This window comes from Rattus norvegicus, chromosome X, assembly GCF_021556685.1.
Source record: "Rattus norvegicus strain SHRSP/BbbUtx chromosome X, alternate assembly SHRSP_T2T, whole genome shotgun sequence".
Taxonomy (NCBI): Eukaryota; Metazoa; Chordata; class Mammalia; order Rodentia; family Muridae; genus Rattus; species Rattus norvegicus.
The window spans coordinates 143,914,452-143,937,737 of NC_141554.1; the positions used below are offsets into that span (position 1 = coordinate 143,914,452).

The window sequence follows — 23,286 nt, forward strand, 5'->3', positions numbered from 1 at the left end:
GATTCCTTACCACCTCTCATCCACACTGGGAAGCACTGTGGTATTTTGCCAGAGGCCAAACAGGAAAGCATGTGAAAACAGTAAGATGAGGCATTGGGTAGAGACAGAGAATCAATAGCATTGCAGGGTATGGCTCTAAAATCATCCACGAGAAATACAGATTTCCTATATATAAGGAAGATTCAAGTTGTGTGGTAGTTGTGTGGTTGCCAGAAGAGTTGAAATAAAGTAGGGAGCACATGGGGCTTCCTGGAGGAGGTATAGCTGAGGTTCTAAATGGTGGGAAGCACTGCAGATAAGAACAAATCAAGGCATGATGGGAAGGGATAAGACTGCTGGACTGTGGGCTGAGGACTGGAAGGATTGCTGAGAAGGTAAAGTGCTTGTTGTGAAACCCCCAGGATCTGTCCTCAGATCCCAGTCGATCACATAAAAGTCCCACATAGTGGTATACTTTGTAACCCTATGCTGAGGTACAGAGAGGTGAGGAAGGGCTGGAGGTAGCCAAGCGATCTGTGGAGCTTGCTGGATAGCCCAGTCTAGCTGAAAAAGCTCGCTCCATACTTGACAAATGAGTGAAGAAAACACCCAACATTAAATTCTTGCCTCCACACAGGCATATTCTCTCTCTCTCTCTCTCTCTCTCTCTCTCTCTCTCTCTCTCTCTCTCTCTTTCTCTCACTCCCTCCCTCCCTCCCCCCTCTCTCTAACACACACACACACACACACATGCACACACACACACACATACACACACACACACACACACGCACACACACACACACACAAAGAGAGACAAAGACAGAGACAGGGAGAGTTGGACTGTTGAACTAAATTGTATCTTGTTTTCAGAGTGTTTTGTGGGTGGAATACAAGAATAACAAAGACTCCTCGATGGTCCAAACTCCTTCATTTTAGGTCTAATAAATAGAGATGCTGAAAGAGAGGTCTGTATCATTAGACATTTGGCGAAGAATGCACACAGACCTTCACCCTAGCCTTCAGATCTCCTTCCGTAGAAGTGTGTCACTAGGCTGGGAAAATTTGAGGAACAGAGATCTTGCTGCAATGAGAACTGAATGGTGGATGGGAAGGAAATGAGATGAACCTGATAAGGGGGACATGGTTTCTTTTGGGGTTGATAAAAATGTTCTGGAATTAGGCGACAACCATTATTGCACAATTATGCATATGACAAGGATTATTGAAGTCTATACTTTAAATGTGGTATGGAAATTATATGTCAATATAGGTGCCACAAAAATACTGAATCCATTCTGAGTCATGTCTTAGAACAGGGGTGTGGGCACTAGAAGGAGAATGGAGCTAATGAATGCTGGATAGAATGATATTTGTAAAAGAATACGTAACTACTCCAGCATTTCAAACATTCAAGCCAAAAACCAAACGAAAGCAAGACAAAAACAAAACACAGAAGAACTAACACCACCACCTTCGAAGTGAGGTATTCTATTGATCTTCTGAAGTCCTTACATTCAGCCTTAGATGCCGTTTCTTCAGCCCTCCACTTCCCTCACCCAGGATGCCCTTGATCTCTACATAAACAGTCGAGATCACATGGTGCCCAGGTGTTCGGTTCTGAGTATTTGCAAGGAGCTGGGGATGGGTGTGTGGAGACCCTGTGGTGAGAGATTGCCCGAATCAACAGAGGTGCCAGGCAACTCCTCAATTGCCCTTGGTAATGTGATAAGTACCACAGAGGGCTTTCAGCCTAGATTCTCACCAAAGCAAAAGTTTTATGACTTCTCAGGAATTTCCAAAGACTCTCTCACTTTTTTTTAGCATAAGGTAAGTTCTACACTTGATCTTAGCCAAAAGGCCGAGAAGCGATCATAAGGTAAGTTCTATGAATCAAAACAGACATATGCAAAGCGATTTTCTTCCTTAAAAATAAAATAAGTTTTTAAAAATTCATGCATCGATATTAAAAAAAAACTGTAGGAGACCGGATAAACAGTTCTCTGCACCCAAATCCCGTGGGAGGGAGAGCTAAACCTACAGAGAGGCAGACACGCCTGGGAAACCAGAAGAGACTGCACTCTGCGCACATCCAGACGCCAGAGGAAAACACCAAACGCCATCTGGAACCCTGGTGCACTGAGGCTCCCGGAAAGAGCGGCACAGATCTTCTCGTTTGCTGCCGCCCCAGAGAGGACTTAGGCAGTACCCCACGAGCACACTTGAGCCTCGGAACCTCAGGTAGGACCAACTTTTCCCCTGCAAGAAACCTGCCTGGTGAACTCAAGACACAGGCCCACAGGAACAGCTGAAGACCTGTAGAGAGGAAAAACTACACGCCCGAAAGCAGAACACTCTGTCCCCATAACTGGCTGAAAGAAAACAGGAAAACAGGTCTACAGCACTCCTGACGCACAGACTTATAGGACAGTCTAGCCACTGTCAGAAATAGCAGAACAAAGCAACACTAGAGATAATCTGATGGCAAGAGGCAAGTGCAGGAACCCAAGCAACAGAAACCAAGACTACATGGCATCATCGGAGCCCAATTCTCCCACCAAAAAAAACGTGGAATATCCAAACACACCAGAAAAGCAAGATCTAGTTTCAAAATCATATTTGATCATGATGCTGGAGGACTTCAAGAAAGATGTGAAGAACTCCCTTAGAGAACAAGTAGAAGCCTACAGAGAGGAATCGCAAAAATGCCTGAAAGAATTCCAGGAAAACATAAATAAACAAGTAGAAACCCATAGAGAGGAGACACAAAAATCCCTGAAAGAATTCCAGGAAAACACAATCAAACAGTTGAAGGAATTAAAAATGGAAATAAAAGCAATCAAGAAAGAACACATGGAAACAACCCTGGATATAGAAAATCAAAAGAAGAGACAAGGAGCTGTAGATAGAAGCTTCACCAACAGAATACAAGAGATGGAAGAGAGAATCTCGGGAGCAGAAGATTCCCTAGAAATCATTGACTCAACTGTCAAAGATAATGTAAAGCAGAAAAAGCTACTGGTCCAAAACATACAGGAAATCCAGGACTCAATGAGAAGATCAAACCTAAGGATAATAGGTATAGAAGAGAGTGAAGACTCCCAGCTCAAAGGACCAGTAAATATCTTCAACAAAATCATAGAAGAAAACTTCCCTAACCTAAAAAAAGAGATACCCATAGGCATACAAGAAGCCTACAGAACTCCAAATAGATTGGACCAGAAAAGAAACACCTCCCGTCACATAATTGTCAAAACACCAAACGCACAAAATAAAGAAAGAATATTAAAAGCAGTAAGGGAAAAAGGTCACGTAACATATAAAGGCAGACCTATCAGAATCACACCAGACTTTTCGCCAGAAACTATGAAGGCCAGAAGATCCTGGACAGATGTCATACAGACCCTAAGAGAACACAAGTGCCAGCCCAGGTTACTGTATCCTGCAAAACTCTCAATTAACATAGATGGAGAAACCAAGATATTCCATGACAAAACCAAATTTACACAATATCTTTCTACAAATCCAGCACTACAAAGGATAATAAAGGGTAAAGCCCAACATAAGGAGGCAAGCTATACCCTAGAAGAAGCAAGAACCTAATCGTCTTTGCAACAAAACAAAGAGAAGAAAAGCACACAAACATAACCTCACATCCAAATATGAATAGGACAGGAGGCAATAATCACTATTCCTTAATATCTCTCAACATCAATGGCCTCAACTCCCCAATAAAGAGACATAGATTAACAAACTGGATAAGCAATGAGGACCCAGCATTCTGCTGCCTACAGGAAACACACCTCAGAGACAAAGACAGACACTACCTCAGAGTGAAAGGCTGGAAAACAACTTTCCAAGCAAATGGTCGGAAGAAGCAAGCTGGAGTTGCCATTCTAATATCAGATAAAATCAATTTTCAACTAAAAGTCATCAAAAAAGATAAGGAAGGACACTTCATATTCATCAAAGGAAAAATCCACCAAGATGAACTCTCAATCCTAAATATCTATGCCCCAAATACAAGGGCACCTATATACGTAAAAGAAACCTTACTAAAGCTCAAAACACACATTGCACCTCATACAATAATAGTGGGAGATTTCAACACCCCACTCTCATCAATGGACAGATCGTGGAAACAGAAATTAAATAGAGACGTAGACAGACTAAGAGAAGTCATGAGCCAAATGGACTTAACGGATATTTATAGAACATTCTATCCTAAAGCAAAAGGATATACCTTCTTCTCAGCTCCTCATGGTACTTTCTCCAAAATTGACCATATAATTGGTAAAAAAACGGGCCTCAACAGGTACAGAAAGATAGAAATAATCCCATGCGTGCTATCGGACCACCACAGCCTAAAACTGGTCTTCAATAACAATAAGGGAAGAATGCCCACATATACGTGGAAATTGAACAATGCTCTACTCAATGATAACCTGGTCAAGGAAGAAATAAAGAAAGAAATTAAAAACTTTTTAGAATTTAATGAAAATGAAGGTACAACATACCCAAACTTATGGGACACAATGAAAGCTGTGCTAAGAGGAAAACTCATAGCGCTGAGTGCCTGCAGAAAGAAACAGGAAAGAGCATATGTCAGCAGCTTGACAGCACACCTAAAAGATCTAGAACAAAAAGAAGCAAATACACCCAGGAGGAGTAGAAGGCAGGAAATAATCAAACTCAGAGCTGAAATCAACCAAGTAGAAACAAAAAGGACCATAGAAAGAATCAACAGAACCAAAAGTTGGTTCTTTGAGAAAATCAACAAGATAGATAAACCCTTAGCCAGACTAACGAGAGGACACAGAGAGTGCGTCCAAATTAACAAAATCAGAAATGAAAAGGGAGACATAACAACAGATTCAGAGGAAATTCAAAAAATCATCAGATCTTACTATAAAAACCTATATTCAACAAAACTTGAAAATCTTCAGGAAATGGACAATTTCCTAGACAGATACCAGGTACCGAAGTTAAATCAGGAACAGATAAACCAGTTAAACAACCCCATAACTCCTAAGGAAATAGAAGCAGTCATTAAAGGTCTCCCAACCAAAAAGAGCCCAGGTCCAGACGGGTTTAGTGCAGAATTCTATCAAACCTTCATAGAAGACCTCATACCAATATTATCCAAACTATTCCACAAAATTGAAACAGATGGATCACTACCGAATACCTTCTACGAAGCCACAATTACTCTTATACCTAAACCACACAAAGACACAACAAAGAAAGAGAACTTCAGACCAATTTCCCTTATGAATATCGACGCAAAAATACTCAATAAAATTCTGGCAAACCGAATCCAAGAGCACATCAAAACAATCATCCACCATGATCAAGTAGGCTTCATCCCAGGCATGCAGGGATGGTTTAACATACGGAAAACCATTAACGTGATTCATTATATAAACAAACTGAAAGAACAAAACCACATGATCATTTCATTAGATGCTGAGAAAGCATTTGACAAAATTCAACACCCCTTCATGATAAAAGTCCTGGAAAGAATAGGAATTCAAGGCCCATACCTAAACATAGTAAAAGCCATATACAGCAAACCAGTTGCTAACATTAAACTAAATGGAGAGAAACTTGAAGTAATCCCACTAAAATCAGGGACTAGACAAGGCTACCCACTCTCTCCCTACTTATTCAATATAGTTCGCGAAGTCCTAGCCAGAGCAATCAGACAACAAATGGAGGTCAAGGGGATACAGATCGGAAAAGAAGAAGTCAAAATATCACTATTTGCAGATGATATGATAGTTTATTTAAGTGATCCCAAAAGTTCCACTAGAGAACTACTAAAGCTGATAAACAACTTCAGCAAAGTGGCTGGGTATAAAATTAACTCAAATAAATCAGTAGCCTTCCTCTACACAAAAGAGAAACAAGCCGAGAAAGAAATTAGGGAAACGACACCCTTCATAATAGTCCCAAATAATATAAAGTACCTCGGTGTGACTTTAACCAAGCAAGTAAAAGATCTGTACAATAAGAACTTCAAGACACTGAGGAAAGAAATTGAAGAAGACCTCAGAAGATGGAAAGATCTCCCATGCTCATGGATTAGCAGGATTAATATAGTAAAAATGGCCATTCTACCAAAAGCGATCTACAGATTCAATGCAATCCCCATCAAAATACCAATCCAATTCTTCAAAGAGTTAGACAGAACAATTTGCAAATTCATCTGGAATAACAAAAAACCCAGGATAGCTAAAACTATCCTCAACAATAAAAGGACTTCAGGGGGAATCCCTATCCCTGAACTCAAGCAGTATTACAGAGCAATAGTGATAAAAACTGCATGGTATTGGTACAGAGACAGACAGATAGACCAATGGAATAGAATTGAAGACCCAGAAATGAACCCACACACCTATGGTCACTTGATTTTTGACAAAGGTGCCAAAACCATCCAATGGAAAAAAGATAGCATTTTCAGCAAATGGTGCTGGTTCAACTGGAGGTCAACATGTAGAAGAATGCAGATTGATCCATGCTTATCACCCTGTACAAAGCTTAAGTCCAAGTGGATCAAGGACCTCCACATCAAACCTGATACACTCAAACTAATAGAAGAAAAACTAGGGAAGCATCTGGAACACATGGGCAATGGAAAAAATTTCCTGAACAAAACACCAATGGCTTATGCTCTAAGATCAAGAATCAACAAATGGGATCTCATAAAACTGCAAAGCTTCTGTAAGGCAAAGGACACTGTGGTTAGGACAAAATGGCAACCAACAGATTGGGAAAAGATCTTTACCAATCCTACAACAGGTAGAGGCCTTATATCCAAAATATACAAAGAACTCAAGAAGTTAGACCGCAGGGAGACAAATAACCCTATTAAAAAATGGGGTTCAGAGCTAAACAAAGAATTCACAGCTGAGGAATGCCGAATGGCTGAGAAACACCTAAAGAAATGTTCAACATCTTTAGTCATAAGGGAAATGCAAATCAAAACAACCCTGAGATTTCACCTCACACCAGTGAGAATGGCTAAGATCAAAAAGTCAGGTGACAGCAGATGCTGGCGAGGATGCGGAGAAAGAGGAACACTCCTCCATTGTTGGTGGGATTGCAGACTGGTACAACCATTCTGGAAATCAGTCTGGAGGTTCCTCAGAAAATTGGACATTGAACTGCCTGAGGATCCAGCTATACCTCTCTTGGGCATATACCCAAAAGATGCCCCAACATATAAAAAAGACACGTGCTCCACTATGTTCATCGCAGCCTTATTCATAATAGCCAGAAAATGGAAAGAACCCAGATGCCCTTCAACAGAGGAATGGATACAGAAAATGTGGTACATCTACACAATGGAATATTACTCAGCTATCAAAAACAACGGCTTTATGAAATTCGTAGGCAAATGGTTGGAACTGGAAAATATCATCCTGAGTGAGCTAACCCAATCACAGAAAGACATACATGGTATGCACTCATTGATAAGTGGCTATTAGCCCAAATGCTTGAATTACCCTAGATCCCTAGAACAAACGAAACTCAAGACGGATGATCAAAATGTGAATGCTTCACTCCTTCTCTAAAAGGGGAACAAAAATACCCTTGGCAGGGAAGAGAGAGGCAAAGATTAAAACAGAGACTGAAGGAACACCCATTCAGAGCTTGCCCCACATGTGGCCCATACATATACAGCCACCCAATTAGACAAGATGGATGAAGCAAAGAAATGCAGGCCGACAGGAGCCGGATGTAGATCGCTCCTGAGAGACACAGCCAGAATACAGCAAATACAGAGGCGAATGCCAGCAGCAAACCACTGAACTGAGAATAGGACCCCCGTTGAAGGAATCAGAGAAAGAACTGGAAGAGCTTGAAGGGGCTCGAGACCCCACATGTACAACAATGTCAAGCAACCAGAGCTTCCAGGGACTAAGCCACTACCTAAAGACTATACATGGACTGACCCTGGACTCTGACCTCATAGGTACCAATGAATATCCTAGTAAGAGCACCAGTGGAAGGGGAAGCCCTGGGTCCTGCTAAGACTGAACCCCCAGTGAACTAGACTGTTGGGGGGAGGGCGGCAATGGGGGGAGGGTTGGGAGGGGAACACCCATAAGGAAGGGGAAGGGGGAGGGGGATGTTTGCCCGGAAACCAAAGAATTATTATTAAGTATTAAATAAATAAAAAAAACTGAAAAAAAAATATTCATGCATCACTCCCTCCCCTTCATCTCTAACTCCTCCCAGGTCCTCCTCCAAAATTCATGATCTCTTCACCTGTGATTGTTACATGAATATGTGTGTGTATGTATGTATGTTTGTGTGTGCATGCATGTGTGTGTGTGTGTATGTGTGTGTGTGTGTGTGTGTGTGTGTGTGTGTGTGTGTGTGTGTATACACACCCATGAATATATATTCCGTTGAGTCCATTTCGGTTTGTTCACATGAGCACAGGTGCAGGGATGATCAATTAGGATTGGACAATCTCTTTGGAAATTTGTCCCTGAAGGACACTGATTTGCCCTCTCTCAGTGGCCATTGACCATCTGCAGCTGCAGCTCTCCATCTTGTCGACATTGACATGACAACTGGTGTTGTCAGTATATTGGCTTTACTGAGGCAACTGTATTGTTGTGAGCCCATGGGTGCCTTTCTGAAGTAGGTAATGGCAGAATACCGGGATTCTGAGAGGAGAAACGGAAGCTACAAATGTGGAGGTGAGAGGGAGAGAGAAAGAAGAGGGAGGAGGAATAAATACACTGATGGTGTTTGAAAAAACATGCAGGATCTTGTTATTTTGTTTACCTAGAATTACATATAGCATATATGTGTATATGTATACTCATTCTTTTACTTTTATTCATTTCTTCATGATCTATTTATCAAGGGAGTAAGATTAATGACATAGATGTTATAGTAAGAACAACTCTAAAATAGACCATAAGATTCCTGCACATGCACATCCATGTTCATGCATTACATAGCTCTGTCTTGTTGCCTACCTATAGGAAGTAACTAATAATAGGATAATACTCTCATGATTAAGTTATATTGTAAAGCAAATGTGAAAAAATGTTACCGATGTAATTAAGGTGCCAAATAGCTTTAAATTATTCAAAAGACAGTCAACCTATTTGGGTCAAATGCAATCGCAAAGGGTAACTCTAAGAAAAAAACTGAGACAAATGCTAAAGGAGTTGCATGGAGAGCCATAGTGGGGACATTTGAAGTAATAATAGCTAGCACAATGAATCATGCTGTTTTCTAGAACTATTCTCAGAGCCTTGGTTAGACCTCACCATGAGTTGCTTCTGGAAAGTGCCTTCTTGCTGGACTCTGCTGATTTCTGAGGTGCTTGAGGGAACAGAGGTTTGGTCTGTTACTATGTATTGTAATGCTAAGTGGGGCCCTCAGGAACTGGTTGCCCCAGAGATAAGAGAGTCTGTATGTAGATTCAAGTGACCACCAAGTTATTTCTGATTGGTGAATAAAGATGCTCACAGCCTGTAGCTGGGAAGATTTGAGATAGATAGATGGGGCTCAATGTTCCTGGCTTTGGGGTTGGAGGAGAGCAGAGGGAGGATGGCAGGGGTGGGGAGACTAGGGTAAAGAGAGATGAAAGTGTTAGGAGTCAAGAAAGGATGGCCTTAGGGTTAGCCAATTGGAGTTAAGAGCCGATAAAATATAGTGAAAAATAACTTGGGGTTATCAATAGGAAAGTAGATTTAATAGCATAGTGTGTAAATACCTGCCCAGCTCTAGTGCTGGTTAAGGTTTATTGTAAATAAAAGTTGTGTGCCTTTTATGATCTGGGAAATGAATGATCAAAGGCAGGGTAGAAGCCCAGGACTGAGATTAAATATTTTCTACAACAATGGGGCACCCCATCAGTCTCTCCATTTCTTATATTGCTACAGTCCCATTAAGGTAGACCGCTACCTCATGGCTTCACAGAACTTTAATTATCCCTCAAATATTCCACCTCCAAATACCATGATGAAAGGCCAAGCCTCTCAATACCTCACAATGAAGATTGTTAACCAGAGTTATGGGCACATCGTTAAAACTGTGGAAGTTAGCAGAAGTTTTTTCTAACTGGAGTCAAATTACTACATGGCTTTACAGTCCTATTTTTCCATCAAGGTAATCTGAGGAAACTCCTGAAGTGATTCTAGTGTGAAAATAGGGCCAGGAACCATTAAATTATCACAGTGAATGAAGCCAATTAGTATAATAACACACTAAGAGGATCCAGGAATTAGCATGAGGTGGGCCCAATGTCTTACTCATCAGGAAGTATGTTACTAGGTTGGTAGGACCACATATGAATAAACAAGCCAAAGCAGTGGTGAAATTACTCTATGTCCACTGGTAAAATGGAAAGAAAATGGGAAATCAATGAAACGACAGTCTATCACCTCTCTTAATGTGCTCAGTAGTGTTAGTGAATGGTACATGAGTGAGAAAATAAAGTGGAAGAAGGAAAGGGAGTTGTGTGCCAGCACTTTCCACATAGTATGATTGAATTTGCATAGTTTGAATCCTAGTAATGTGATTAAACAGAGACTAAACCCAACATAGGAGAGGAAATGCTTTACTTCACCTTACAACTCCCAGTCACACTCCATCACTGAGGCAAGTCCGGACAGGAACTCAAGGCAGGAATCTGGATGCAGAGGACATGGAGGAACATTGTTTCCTGGTTTGTCCCCCATAACATTCTCAGCTTGCTTTCTTATACCCAGGACCACCTGCCTAAAGGTGGCATCCCACAATGAACTGTACCGTCTTGTGTAAATCATTAGTTTTAAAAACTGGCCCCACAGACTTGCCTGTAGGCCAGTCTGAGGGAAGTATTTTCTCAATTGAGGCTCCCTCTTCCAAGATGACCCTAGTTTGTCTTAAGATGAAAAAACAAACAAATGAACAAGGAACAAAAATCCACCAACCAGCACACCTTACAATACCGAGATTGGTTTAGGAATGATGAACATTATATGTGTTCTGAAAGCATCATTGGAAATTGGTGTTCACTGTTAAGCTTTGTCAGCATTTATCACAATAATGCCTTTTCTTTACTCTGTTAGTTAAATGAATTAGATTAATAGATTTTTAAATACTAAACAATTCTGGAATGATTTGAATGGTCTATCTTTCTGTAGGTGTAGGTGTAACTTTAATTTTTTTAATTTTATTTTTAGTAATGGTTCTTAAACACTTTAACCTCTTTTACAGCCCGCTACCCACAAGAGGTAATGAGAAAAAGATTCAGGGAAAGTGGAGCTATTTAGAAAGGTTCTTTGGAGAATATCCGGTCTGTGTTGTCTGGAAATCAGCAATTCAGTTCACAGGTCAACAGCAGCCGCTTGATCCAGTCACAAACACTTCATGGATATGCCAGTAGTCCAGTTTGGTAGAGTCTGGATAGCAAGCAAGAATCAGCAGTGAAGCAAAGATTAGTGATTATTAAAGATGCAAAACCAATGCATTGTATAGCTATCTCTATAAGCAAGCCTAGCTTGGTTCATCACTGTCCATCAAATTCTCTTTTTACTCCCTCCAAACATTATGTGTCTTCCACGGGTCTTGTTTCAGCACATATGTCTGTCTCAGCTGACATCACTTTGCCAATCAGTCTGTGTCCAGGGAAGGAGCAAGAAACTGTAGCACACCACTAGAAGCTTTTTGGCCTGTTTCTCTGTGTGGAGTCCCAAAAAATGGAGCTCAACTATATGTAAGGTGGACTGATACATCTGTACCTTCAGGGAAGAATCCTTCACCACATGTCCTTTCATATGCTTGCTTTAGCAGACCATTCTTTCCCCAGTGTCTGCTTCAGGTAAACGTTCCTTCATAAATCTGCCTCAGTCTGTCTGCCTTAGACTTTCACCTGTGTCTGCTTCAGGAAAACACTTCTTCATATTGCCTCAGCAAGACACCATTCAACACAATTGACTCTCCAAAGAACCCCTAAGTTTTTGCTTCATGTAGGAACATTCTATACTGTCAGATTCATAGTATTAATATTTTGCAATGTAATTTCCAATATATAATTATGTACGAGACTGACTGGGAGCTTCATTTTTTTACCTGTTGATAGATTTTTGATATGTTATCCTTGCTTGGGAGGGGGAGGTGAGGAACAGAGGGATGGAGGGAAAGAAAGACAGAACAGAAAAAAGAAAGAGGGAACAAAGAAGACAGTTGGAAGGCAGAGGCAGTCAGATCTCTGAGTTCGAGGGCAGCCTGGTCTACAGAGTGAGTTCCAGGACAGATAAAGCTACACGGAGAAACTCTGTCTCAAAATGAGAGAGAGGAGAGAGAGAGAGAGAGAGAGAGAGAGAGAGAGAGAGAGAGAGAGAGAAGAAAATGTGATCTGAGAAAGAAAAACTAGGACAATTTCTCTTCTCCTCCTCCTCCTGCCCCCTTTGTCTGTTCTTGAACATTTAGAAAAGTATCAATGTTACCTGTTCCTTGAAAGTATGAAAGAATTCATGGCATGGTTATAAGAGACTATAATTGAGCCAGCTTTGACCAAGAATATCATATATCTACATTGATTTATATGTATACATGAAATTTGAAAGAATAAATGAAATGAGTTTAGGAAAACCAGTGTGAACCAGCATGCCCAGCTATTTTGCATCCTTTATGCAAATGATAACATTCTTTCTGAGACATTGTATATGAGGTTTCTGTTTTGCACATAGGTATCCTGGTGTGACAGCTTATTTGTTCATTCATTAGAGTTTATTCTTTAAAGCTAAGTTACTTTACAGAGAAATTAGACAGATACAATAGACAATTTCTGTATATTGCTTCTTTGCAGCCAAAAAGGAAATAACTTATTCATGAAATTCCTTGAGCCTGATGCTGTTCAGGGGACCTGGGTACTTCAGAATAATCCTAATGTAGTTCATGGAGCCTAAAGTAGCCCAAGAAATGCAGTGAAGAGCACTGCTTTCATAATGCATATGTTGTACATTGAGTACATTTTCCTTCAAATCCTCCTAACCTCCCATTTTCATCCCTCACTCCCTTCTGATGTGCCTTTTTGTCCTCTAGACAGCATTACCTCTGCTTTCATGTTGCATATATGCCATGCCGTGCATCTAAATAAAAATTTTATTCAGCTATATATGATCCAGGAACTACAACCAAGGGAGACATGGAGTTCTCTTTCTGGGGTTGGCTTAATTCGATTAGTGTGTTTACTTTTACTTGCATCCACTTTCCTGCAAATGGCCTAACTTCATTCCTTGGTTCTTTCCTTAGCTAACTCGTTTACTAGTGATAACCACAGTTGTCAAGGGATTTTTCCCTTCCTTGCTGAAGCTTTGCTGCAACAGGTGAACAGCACAGACTGACCTGGAGAAAGGGCATCCTGATGTACTCATCTGCACATTTCTCCAGGAGCCACCCAAAATATCAAATGCAAAAGGGAGCAGGTAGAACGTTTGGGGCTCAAATGCCTTCATAGGAAGAGAAGGACACAGGAGGACTGTGGACAATGGCTAGCTTTAAAAGAAATGGACGTGTCCCATGTGAAGACTATAGCTTGTAAATAATCCTCTTTGGAAATGATTTGAACCAAAGAACAGACAATACAAAGTCTATCTAAACATGGTGACTTTCTCCAGTCATTCATGCATTGAATTCAATGTGCTCTGGTGAATAAAATTTCAAAGAGGAGATTGGAAGGCAGTCACATTCAGCCCCATTGGATCTCTTCTCTGAGAGGGTAATTAAATGTCAAGAAAACCCCCTTTCCATGCATCTGAGGGAAGGTAGAGAGAGGGAAGGTCAGGAGCATCTTGGTTGTAAAGCAGCATCTTCACTATGAGTCAAAGGATCACGTGGCTGTATGTGTGTGTAGCAAAGCACTCATTTCTATCTTCCCTCAATCTGCATTGCTTTTGAATCAGCACTGACTTCTTCTAGGACCATATCTTCATGCCTGGGACACCCAGGTGCAGTATTAGTACAGCTAGGTGCCTGGTATAGAGTCGGAGTTTTTTCAGGCAACTTTAGTGTTCAAAAAGTTCTAGACTACCTGAAATAGGCCTTTTTATTTCCTCTACTTTCTCCTTTCCTTGCCTTTCTAGCCCACATGCTAGGCTAGAGGTAGTATTTGAAGTGAGCAGGTAGGGGAGAGAGTGGAAACCTTATTGGGCATTAGATTTTCCCTCTTTGCCCCCCTCCTACCCAAAAAGGCCTACTGTTCTTCCGGGGCCATGGTTTGAGCCTGCTGCTCTAGAATGTTCCACGGTGCAACTATTTCTTTCCTGCAGAGGTCATGAAACATAGATTTCGTCTTTCCGGTCTTGCTCAAAGAGGTTCGTTTCAGTGAAATACCAATCCAGAAGCTACTTTGAAAAGTGTCATATGCTGTCTTCAGCCTTCGTTAAGGAATAACTTGTGCAAAAGCCACAAATGCTCCTCTTTACAAAACCTCTACTGTGGTTTGGCACAGCACTGCTAACGAGTGCAGTCTTTCCTCTTTCTTACAGGAGTAAGAGAAAGTATTAGCACTAAGTCAGCTCTGTTCACATTTCCGGTTTCAGAAGCACTAACTCTGAAAATGCAGCACGTAGCACTGTTCCCCAGCTCTCTGAGAGACATGCCCAAATTCCACAGCACTGGAAAAATTCTTACGTACCCTAAACTGGAAAAAAAAACGTAGATATTCTACTCTCAAATGAGAGCAGATTTTTAGGCAGGCATTTTGCTTAAGAAGCTAGTGGCCAAGGCTTATAAACCAAGATCTTTGGAAAGTGTGGGAGAAGCATTTGTGTGAATTCTAGGTTAGCTTGGATCACCATAGTAAGATGCTATCTCAGAAAAGTGAAGTGAAAGAAGGAGGAGCAAGCAGAGCGGGAGCTTATGACAGAAGCTCTAAAAGACAGCATGCATTAATTTGTAGGGATAGGCACTGGGTTGACATTCTAGATTGGCATTTTGAGTTGGTTTATGTTTTCTTTTAATTGGGTCGAATTCTCACTCTGTACCATGCAATGGCCTCAAATTTACTATTCTTTTGCCTCAGTCTCCCAGGTGCTGTGATATCAAGTATGTACCACCATATCTGGCCCGGCTTCATGTTTTGTACCCAATGGTTCTATAACAGAGCACCATATTTCTAGGGAAGATGTTTCTAATGGGATTAATTTCTTTCATTTCCCCCTTCTCAATCTGTTTCTCGTCTACACAATGGAGTACTACTCAGCTATTAAAAACAATGACTTCATGAAATTCATAGGCAAATGGATGGAACTAGAAAATATCCTGAGTGAGGTAACCCAATCATAAAAAGCCACTCATGGTATGGACTCACTGATAAGTGGATATTAACCCAAAAGCTCAGATTACCCAAGATACAATCCACAGACCACATGAAGCTCAAGAAGGGAGACCAAAGTGCAGATACCTCAGTCCTCCTTAAAAGGGGGAACAAAAATATTCAGAAGAGGGGATATGGAGCAGAGACTGAAGAAATGGGCATTCAGAGACTGCACCACCTGGGGATCAGCCCATATATATGCAGCCACCAAACCCAGACAATGTTGCTGATGCCAAGAAGTGCATGCTGACAGGAGCCTGATATAGCTGTCTCCTGAGAGGCTCAGCCAGAGCATGACAAATACAGAGGCAAATGCTCACAGCCAGGCATTGGAGGAGTTAGAGAAAGGATTGAAGGAGCTGAAGGGGCTTGCAACCCCATAAGTTCAACAATACCAAACTACCAGAGCTCCCAGGGACTAAACCACCATCCAAAGAGTACACATGGACAGACCCATGGCTCCAGCTGCATATGTAGCAGAAGATGGCCTTGTTGGGCACCAATGGGAGGAGAAGCCCTTGATCCTCCCAAGTCTGGACACCCCAGTGTAGGGGAATGTCAGGGTGGGGATGGGGGAAGCAGTGGGTAGTTGGGTGGGGGAACAACTCACTGAAGAAGGGAGAGGGGGATGGGATAGGGGGTTTATGGACTGGAAACTGGGAAAGAGGATAACATTTGAAATGTAAATAAAAATATCCAATAAAAAAGAGTTTAACCCCCCTTCCCCCCCCCAAAATAAGAGCTCATTGAGGCATAGGGGCAGTGGGGGGATACGGGCAGAAAAACTGTAAGTTCAACTCCAGTCTAGTCTGCAAAGCCATACTGGGACATAGAGTGAGATGTTGTCTCAATCAAAACAAACAAACAAACAAATGAAAGAATACAACAACAAAAAACTTGAAACTGCTCCTTTCCTGCAGTACTGTAAAAGCTGCAGACAGACCTCTACAAGAAGGTCACCTTTCCTCAAATTATGTCAAAAGAAATGGAGATGCCCCAGGAACTGAGGTACAGATCTTGCGTAGATAGGATCCTTGCTCTGGAATTTCCTGCCTGATGTCCTTCCTTCTCTCCTTCCTTCTCTCCTTCCTTCTTTCCTTCCTTCTTTCCTTCCTTCTTTCCTTCCTTCCTTCTTTCCTTCCTTCCTTCCTTCCTTTCTTCCTTTCTTTCTCTCTCTTTCCTCTCTCTCCTCTCCTTTCTTCTCTGTCTCTCTTTCTCTCCCTTTCCTTCTCTTATAAAGGCTCTATAGGATCCCAGCCGATAAGATAAGAGGAGATCTGTGGCTTTTAAAAAATAAAGTTCCTCTATCGCTCACTGTGAATAAACCTCATTCTGTCCACCACCTTCTGCTTCCTGAGTCTAAGACTTTGGGGAAGCAGCATGAACCGTTCATTTCTGTGAAATATTCTAACTAGTGCAATGAGCCAAGAAATCTGGTAGCAGCAGTAAGCAATGGCGGAAAAGCAGAAAAACACTGTGAAGCCTCCTCTCATCTCAGGGATTCCCGCAGGTCATGGAAGACATCCTTTGCCAAAAGAGGTATGGCCTTACCTGAATTCAAAAATGTGAGCTGCCTGAAATCTTTGACTCTTACAAGGAATCTCTAATTAAGACTTGGTACCTTTTAAAGGCAACTTTGTTAAAATTGGTTGAGCCTTTTTACCCTCTTCAAACTTCCCTTCCCTGGTAGTTTTCCAAGAGGATTTACACTTGAATGGCACAGCAGGGAAGACAATCTTTGGGGAGATTGCCTTTGGCTGAGAACTAGGGGAGGGCAAGCTTAGTATAAATTGTGGGCAAGTACAGATATGACCTTCAGCCTGCAGCCCTCTATCTTCTACTTCCTGTTTGTTTCCCATTTAAAACTTCCCAACTACTTCACCAGTCTTTCCTTCTGACTCTTTTCTTTGTTCACTCTTTCTGTTCCTAAACTATTCTAACCAGCTGCACCCCTCCACCTGGTGTCTTCATCTCTATCATTGTTTCATTGACCCTGAAAGAAATTGCTGCATGAGTGACAAAGATCACACATCCACACAGAGCCTTCCTTCTCAGACCTATATTACACTGGGAGGTGCTGTGTTTGGACAGGGAAACCTTTCCCATGACACTCAATGCACATCATGCATTGTCAACATATGTAAGCCTCTTTGAAGGTTATATGAAAGGGTAGATTGGAGAATGAACCATACTATCTCTTGTCTGGGGCAAAGATCAGGGCATGAAAGGACAGACATTGGAAAGAGCACCGGCAGGACCCCCTCAGCAACCCTGCCCATCTTCTGCAGAATGCCACAGCCTGGTGAGAAGAAAACCAGGAGAAGCTTGCTTTCATTGCAGTATGATTATAGATTGATTCGAAGCACAATGTGCTGATCTTACTATATTCCAGGACTACTCTAAGTAATGAAGAAAAGCCCATGAAGGGGAAGGACCAAAAGTGCTGCTTTTACATAGCTTACATCTTCGATTAGTGGTTCTTAACCTTCCTAAATGTGGAGACCCTTTAATACAGTTCCTCACATTGAGGTAACCCCCAAGCATAACATTAAACGGTAATTTTCTACTGTTATGAATCATAAATATCTGTTTTCTGATGGTCTTAGACAACCCACTTCCCTTCCCTCTCCCACCTCTCTCTCTCTCTGTCTCTCTCTCTCTCTCTCTCTCTCTCTCTCTCTCTCACACACACACACACACACACACAGAGAGAGAGAGAGAGAGAGACAGAGACAGAGACAGAGAGACAGAGAGACAGAGAGACAGAGAGACAGAGACAGAATGTCTAAATTGTCTTCTCTATTGCTTCTTCAAGTGCAAATTTGTCTCTTTAATAAGGATAACAGCCATTGAATTAAGCTCCCTCCCCTAGTAATCTTAATTTAATTAGTAACCTCTTCTAGGACTATTTCTCAATAAGATCACATAAACAGGTCCCGTATGGATTTGAATGTTGGAGGGCACATTCAAACTTACAAAAGTGTCACTCCCACTACTTACTGAATGGGCTTCCATGCAGTTGGTTACCCCATCTCAAGAAATAGCACTGTAGGCACTAGCAACCTAGTAACTATAAAGGTCATAGGAATGTTCTGCTCTCCTCAGACAGAAAATAACTCGATCTCCAAACCAGTGCCATTAAGTTGACTGAGTGTACTCAGGTGGGAACCCTTGAACACTGACACCCATATGGCCCTGTGGATTGTGGGGCAGCGCAGCTGAGAGAAGTTCTTAAGTCCAGTCATTCACAAAAGAGCACCCATGACTCTACAGCTCTGAAAACACTTTGGCTTGTGGACCAAAAAAAATGGCAGGGATAGTTTCTAACTACCACTCGTCGATACTTCAGAGATACTCCCATGTTTTTACAAAAGTGGATCTATGGAAACGCCCTATTTTTGTCATGGTATTTTCAATATCCTGACCACCTCTAAGCTAGTAAAAATACTTCATTGGCATAATGCATCTACTGGGTAACCCTACATCTTTTAATATAACACTTCCACGCACCCTCACCCCTGCTGTAGCTTACACTGAGAGATTATCTGTCACGCTAACCTTACTATATTTGAATGCCTCCACCTCCTTTGCACCATTAACACCTCCTACCCAACTAGAAAAAATGTTTCCTGTCTCCAATATTTCCTTAATCATCTAAAGACATGAAGACATGACTAGATGTCCTTTGCTTAGACAGCTGAGTCAGAAGCACGGACTGGCTAGCTCTGGTGGGTAGTAATGAAGTAGCACAGGCGGGAAGTGCTGAGAGAGATGGGCACACAGTGCAAGCAGTGGCTGGGAGCCTGCTGCCACAGTGAAGCCCTGATCCTTGAGAAAAAGAGCAAGAGGATGGAATCCAAGAGACTCAACTCAGGCTAGTCCCAGCCATGCGACTCCTTTGCTACCTGACTTGGTAAGTCGCTCCTTTTCTCTGAACCTCAGTTGTTCCCTTTTAGAAAGAAAATAAAGGGTTTGCCCTAGGAGATACTGGTGGTAGATCCTAATCGGGATCCCACGGGGAAGACAGGGTCCTCTGAGGACATCTTGAGGCTGAGTTGAGAGGAGAGAACACATTTCAGAAGCAATGCCCTCACCAGAAGTTGTCATGAAGGGGCTACATAACTCAGAAAGGTCAGAGCTGAAGACAACCTTATAAGTGATAGCAGAAACAGAGAGGAGAAGAGTGAGGGGAGGGATCTCTAACAAGTTAAACCAAGAGGATTAGGAGTAGGTAGTAGAAACTCAGGGCAGGCAGGGAAAATTTATGCAGAAAGATGTCTAGATATAGAAGCTATGCAATAGCCTAAGGGAGTTTTGGAGCCCAAAAGGAAGATGCATGAGGCAGCCTGAGCCTGATGCATATGATAGATTTAAAAATTAAAAGGCAGGCTAAAACATACAGGTAAATTCTTGCTGTGAGGACTCCAGGGCAAAGCTTTTGTCCCAAGAATACTGGACCATGTGGAGATAGAGCTCCTGACCTTCAGTCTCTGGGTCCTTCCACATGCTACCCCTACCCGTGGCCCATTTTTCCACTGCATTCTTTTCTAGCCCAGAAAATTTCCTAGACTCTCTGATGTTACTTCTTTCAGGAAACCTTCCTTGACCCTCTCAAGTCTTCTTCCCCTCCTTATCATAGGTAAGCCTGAGCCCATGCACCTTTATAAGTGTTTTGTTTCTGTTTCTAAGCACACCTCTGCCAGTATTTCTCTGCAGTGCTTGCCCACTGCACTGTGGTTGATATTCTCTTTGCTTTTCTATCTTCATAGCTAGCAGTCTTTTCTTCCTTCACTTTGAATCTCCAGATCTCAAAGACTTGACAACAAAATATCTGTCATCATTAGCTTCCCTGGGTAGTCTTTCCATAGGAAACATCAATGGAGGAAACTTTTAAAATTATATAGAAAGATGCTATGGGGACAGTGTCTGTGTCAGATACACTAGCAGCAGATGTTAAAGTCCTAGAGAAAGAAGGTATAATGACTTCCAAAAGCTTTGTTATGGCTATACATTTTTTCTAGGTTTCCCTTGGAGGAAGATATTCTTGTATAGAAGAGGATAAGAATATAGAATTGTATATAGAATTTTACCTATAAGACATTCCTCTACCCCCGTTGAAGGAATCAGAGAAAGGACTGGAAGAGCTTGAGGGGGCTCAAGACCCCATATGAACAACAATGACAAGCAACCAGAGCTTCCAGGGACTAAGCAACTACCCAAAGACTATACATGGACTGACCCTGGGCTCCAACCTCATAGGTAGCAATGAATAGCCTAGTAAGAGCACCAGTGGAAGGGGAAGCCCTTGGTCCTGCTAAGACTGAACCCCCAGTGAAGGTGATTGTTGGGGGCAGGGCGGTAATGGGGGGAGGATGGGGAGGGGAACACCTATAAAGAAGGGGAGGGGAAGGGGCTAGGGGGATGCTGGCCTGGAAACCGGGAAAGGGAATAACATTCTAAATGTAAATAAGAAATACTCAAGTTAATAATAATAATAATAATAAAAGACATGCCTCTGAGGGCTTTTTCCTCATAAAGTCAGAGAAAGAGAAGTCACATTCTCCCCTAGATATAAGCCACAGACTACTCCAAGGACACCCTCTCTTGCTGACACTATCTTCAGGCTTTCCAAAAGGGACAGAAAGAGAACATTTATGAACGTAAACAATGCCTTGCACACAGCAGAGCCTTATATAATCTTCTCGTTTAGGACTAAGGCGGGGCTAGAGATACGGCTCAGCAGTTAAGAGCTCTAGTGCTCTTCCAGAGGACTTGTGTTCATCCTCCAGTATCTGTGTTGGATGGCTCACAACCAACTTATAATTCTAACTCCTTCTTCTGGTCTCCATGGGCACTTCAGTCACATATGCACATACCTATATATAGATCATACATATTTTTAAAATAAAAATTATAAATTCTTTACAAAGATTTAAATAAAATATACTCAGAAAAAGTCCATGAAGACATGAATTGGAAAATACAAATGAAAGCTGAAATGAGATAATAATACTATGGAACTATAAGAATTACAATACATTATGTGGATGATACCAAATGCTAGTAGGATAAGGAACTGGTAAACCCTCAGCCAATCAAGAGTAGCCTTTGGTCATAGAGGACACAACAGTGGTTATCACTGTGAGATATGAAAGTGGCTAGAAGGGTGCTTCTGAGATAATAGTAGTACTAAAATCTGGGTGATGACCACAATGAGTGTATCTACTTTATGAAAATTCATTTGGCTTATGATTTGTGTCCTTCAATACAAAGTTTATCAGAAATACCTTTTCATAAAGGTAAAATTGCTTGTTCAGTGGATATAGAGCAAAAAGTAAAATTTGTCCCTCTTTAAACTATAACTTTTCTACTCAGTGGTAGCCATTGTTTCTTATCTAAGTACCTCAGTACATATAGGCTAATTTCTTATAAAAATTTACATACAGTAAAGATTTAACAGGACAGCTCACTAGGTGCTTGTCACCAAGTCTGAAGAGCTGAGTGCTATCCACTAGAATCTATATGTGGAAGGACACAACCAATCCCCCAAATTGTCCTTTGACATCTACATCCTGGCATGACCTGTATACCCATGTAAAACACTAAAAGTTTTAAATGTTTTTAGAATTTAGCTGGGTGTCATATATGACAATAATCTCAACATTTAGGATGAGACAAGGTAATTGTGAGAGACCAGTCTGGGTTACATAGTGAGACCCTGTTTAAACCTACTGCCGAAATGAATGAACGGAAGTTCACCTTGGAGACCTTGGATGGAGGTAAGCAGCTGGTCAGTATTGATATTGAAGATTATGGTTGCACCACAGAAACTAATGCCTGAAACCAGGCCCACACTCCAAACACTTGCCTTCCTAACTCCCTGTGTCTATACTAGAGGTGATTATCCCTAGTCCTTCCCTGGCTTACTCCTCCTGGGCCCTTAGAATGTCAGAGTAAATAGAACCAACCAGAATATTCTGAAGAGTGGAAATGGGGACACGTTCCAGGTTATAAAAGCCAGGGGAAACATGAGCATTACATTCTAAGCTTTGTTACATATGATTCAACTTTCAAGTTCATCTCATTTTTTATCCCCAGGTCCAGCTCTGCACTTGGCCATAGTGTGCACTCAATGGACATTGACTCAACCAAATGAACTGATTCAAAGGAGTGACTTTTGAAATTGCCTCTTGCTAATGTAGACAGGGAGTACAGTACCTTGGATGGAGATACCAAAGATCACATCATCTTTAGCTTTGGGCTTCAGAGCCACATGGAGAGTCTCACATGGTATAGCCTAAGTTCTTAAGTGCTACAAAATTTTACATTGGAGGCTTAAAGTGTGCTACATGAATTTGAAGAAAAAAATATAAAACACTTTTTTGGTTTTTTCTTGATCTAACTAATGAAAAATAATGGCTGGGTGTGGAGTTTTTTAAGGGTATAGGTTGATTGTTTAATGTTAAGATAAACATAAATTTTGTTCTTCTGGAACTTATGGAAATGAAAAGTATTTAAATGAGTACTTAAGTACAGAGTTATTAGTTATGCCACAAATATACTATTAGAATAAAGAAATAAAAGTAAATATAACAAAAGAAAAAGAAATAGGACAGGAGTCAAACAGCCTCTGCAACTTACTTTCTTATGTTTGGTTGGTATATGTGTCAATCCCTATGATGTGAGTAAAAATATCGTTTTTTAAATTAAACTTTTCCATTTAAATAAATAAAATGTACACACACACCACCATCACCACCACCGTCAACAACAACAATAACAACAATAACAACAACAACAACAACAATAACAATAACAACAATAACAACAATAACAGCACAACCACTTCTAACCTTGGTGTCATTTAACCAAGAGCAAGTGCAGACTTGAATTTTGCACTTCATGTTCCCTATGTCTTCCCCGTCTGTGCATGAGTCTGAATCAGTGTCTGCCTGAGGGCTACCTTGTGA

General features: G+C 41.3%; 1 long non-coding RNA gene and 1 pseudogene across 1 annotated transcript; one reads left to right on the forward strand and one right to left on the reverse strand.

Moving 5' to 3' along the window:
- Positions 1-1,677: 1,677 nt before the first annotated feature.
- On the reverse strand, positions 1,678-1,852 carry LOC147998378 (U2 spliceosomal RNA; annotated as a pseudogene).
- A 17,055-nt stretch (positions 1,853-18,907) lies between these two features.
- Positions 18,908-23,038, forward strand: LOC147998379 (uncharacterized). The gene is made up of 3 exons (XR_015646790.1): positions 18,908-19,229; positions 20,338-20,653; positions 22,415-23,038. It is a non-coding gene; the product is annotated as an uncharacterized LOC147998379 (long non-coding RNA).
- Positions 23,039-23,286: the final 248 nt, after the last annotated feature.